Source organism: Periplaneta americana, chromosome 10, assembly GCF_040183065.1.
Source record: "Periplaneta americana isolate PAMFEO1 chromosome 10, P.americana_PAMFEO1_priV1, whole genome shotgun sequence".
NCBI classification, from domain to species: domain Eukaryota; kingdom Metazoa; phylum Arthropoda; class Insecta; order Blattodea; family Blattidae; genus Periplaneta; species Periplaneta americana.
The window spans coordinates 56094702-56098062 of NC_091126.1; the positions used below are offsets into that span (position 1 = coordinate 56094702).

The window sequence follows — 3361 nt, forward strand, 5'->3', positions numbered from 1 at the left end:
AAAGATTTTTTCTTTTCTTTAATGTTACTGAATGTATTCGGGAATGTACTCTTCTTAGGTGTATTTCGCTTCTTCATCAAAAAGCTGGAAGTGGATATATGTTCAAACAGATATGCACTTTCCTTTTCATATTTGTGACAGAAATGAGAAATCATATAGGATAGCAAATTATTTCAAAATACACTTTTATGCCCACAACTTAACAATTAAAAATGTAGACGTTACAGTTAGTCTAGTGCAGGGCTGGGCATTGGGAGCGAATCCAAACTCTAAATGGGGACGCTTAATATTTATTCGTTACGACATCAACGCTGCGCGGTGTTTGGCGGGGAAGAAAAGGGTTCAAGAAAAGTCATATGGCTCCCCGTGAGAGAGTAGAATCCGCTCTTGGTGCCCAGCCCTCGTCTAGTGGTTTATCATGCTTAATATTGAATGGAGGGACCACTGTTCGATGCCAGCTGAAGCTAATAGATTGTTATGGGCGATACAAATTATTTTTAGCACAGTTTTATCCGGAAGGGAAGTAAATCTGAAATGTTGTTTTAGTTTATGTCACGTTAAAGGGACTTGTCACTTATTGAGACAACTCGGGGCAAAATTTATGAGCGAAAAATTTACCTCTGTGTAGTAAAATGGACCAGTGGCGACTCGTGATATTTTTTGTATGTAGGATATGAGATTGACGACTGGTGAACAAGACAGAAATTAATATTAATAATAATATAATATTAGTATTAATAATAATAATAATAATAATAATAGAGCATGCAAAATCAATACAAGTAGGCCTATGTTAGTCTTTGACTCATCATTCTGGAACTGGCAATTTATTAGTAGTGAAGTTCGATTCTCCTCCCCATTTTAGTTGCGAAGATGGCTCCCGAGCCATTGTACTGCCCGATATTAACCGATGCTCCGTCGTAAGTTTACGCAATTAATTTCTTGCTACAGTTAAATTCTTCTAAATGATCAAATACAACTTCAGATATTCTTTCGGCTGTCCTGTCATCTGAAAGTCGTGTTAATTATTGTTTTTATTATAGCTTATTTTATTTATCTTTATGTAATTTTGTTTTTTATTAGTTTATTTTTTATATCATATCATTTTAAATTATTTATTATTTCGTTTTTATTCTATTCTTCTAAAATGACCAAAGAACTACATTTAAGAAGGATACAGAGGTACTTGATTATTCTTATTGTAGTCCAGAAGGTATTTCTAGCAAACAGTTTCTTCTAGTTATACATTGCTGTAAAAATAAATGTTTAAAAAAAATGTACAGTAACAAAACAAGAAGATTTAAACGAGAAATACTTCAAGAAAAATGACTGACATGAATATTGACACTAGGTTATTGGGAAGCCACCCTGTGCAACTGAACTCAGCAAAAGAAAAAGATGTGCATAGTTCATTTAAATTACTGGAACCAAATTATGTTGCTTGGTACTGTATGAAGAAGTTTTCATGCAAACCAGAAGTGAAAATGCACAAGGAGCAAGTGATGGTGAACTAAATCTGAATGATTAACTTCACTTAGTGTTAAGGAAAAATCATTTATGTTTCAAATTTCATACAAGGTGATTTATGTTTACATTTGGTTAAAATCTGTTTAAGATAATTATTTTTGTGTTCTGGTTACTCCTAAGTTGTATTTTTGTGTTACCACACTGTGTAACATAACAATGTAACACTTCTATGTAAAAGAGGATCATGAACAGGTGTTCTCCCGAAAAAGGGCCCATATAAGCATCATTTAGAACATCAATATCTATATGAAAACTGAAGAAAAACTTAATTTCTACTTAGCACTTGATAGAATAAACATGAAACAATATTTTTTGTTTAATGTTGCACAAGTAAAAAGGCAATAAATAAAATGTTATGCATAGTTGAATTCTTTATTCCCGTTTTTCTCAAAATATGGTTTCCTGTCATAGGCCCCTATTACATAGAACTCCTCAATTATGTTTAAAGTAATATTCTAGCATACTAAGAAAGGAAGAAAATAACTAAACGTGACAATACGTACTGTATTTTATATTATATGTCCACACACCTGAGCAGGTACATTCTAGAAACTTAGCTAGGCACATCTAATTTAAAAAAATAACATATTGTTATTTAGAGGGACAATCCCTGGCTAGGAACATCCATTCAAGTGCAATGTCGCTGGAGTATTAAAGCGACGATGTTATCGTCGTCGTCGTCATCATCATCATCATCATCAACATCATCATCATCATCATCATCATCATCATCATCATCATCATCATCATCATCATCATCATCATCATCATCATCATCATCAGGGCTAGGATTTTGATGAAATTGCATCTTTTTTCTAGTAAGCCAGAAACATAAAATATGTTATGTGATAAACTGAATGTTTTAAGACATATTTGTTAGGGAATTTTTTCTGCATTTTTGCCTGTTTCAACTCATAAGAGCATCTTTTGTTTTATTCGGTAATTTTTTAGGCATTTTCATGTAATTTTGGCCATAAATCCCCATTATTAATGTAAAATAATGTTTATATCCTTCGATATTTTCCCTACATATTTTGTCCATTGATACCCATTATTTTGTATATTATTTTAATCGTTTTTCTACACAAATATTGCCATTTTAACGTAGTACACCCCATATAATGGATCAATCTAACACCCCTTCAATATAGACTCCTTTATACCTGCTAATTCCGGATAAGAGTGGTCTTGTGGTGGACTATGTGGAAACTACATCAGGTAAAATAATTAAAGTGTACTCACATATTCATTATATATGGGGTCTTGCCTATCTCATTGAATATTACACGACTACTATGAAGTAGCCAATTTGTATTATCATCATTTAGTTCGAGAAAAATTCGTTCCGGCACCGGGAATCGAACCCGGGACCTCTCAGCTCTGCGCGCTGAGTGCTCTTTCCAACTGAGCTATGCCGGGACACGATCCACGGTGCCGGCCGAACTCCTCTCGTTGTAATGTTTTTACGACCTTACTACCTGCACTTTAGACAATGTAAGTCATACATGCAGGAGCGCATATTTAAATGACTTTATGGCCATATTCAACCTCAGTTTGTGACAACTGCTAACAGTTAATACATCACATATTCATTATATATGAGGTCTCGCCTACCTCATTGAATATTACACGACTACTATGAAGTAGCCAATGTGTATGGAAAGAGCACTCAGCGCGCAGAGCTGAGAGGTCCCGAGTTCGATTTCCGGTACCGCAACGAATTTTTTTCGAATTAAATGATGATAAAGTGTACTACTTAGAAGAAATAATGTAAAATTAAATAAACGAATTTAATTTAATTGCTAGTTTAGATATTAAGTAGTACAAAACCTCT

The 3361-nt window shown here is 33.8% G+C and overlaps 1 non-coding gene across 1 annotated transcript; it reads right to left on the minus strand.

The window, feature by feature from the left end:
• Window positions 1-2870: 2870 nt before the first annotated feature.
• TRNAC-GCA (transfer RNA cysteine (anticodon GCA)) lies at window positions 2871-2947 on the minus strand. Its single transcript has one exon. It is a non-coding gene; the product is annotated as a tRNA-Cys (tRNA).
• Window positions 2948-3361: the final 414 nt, after the last annotated feature.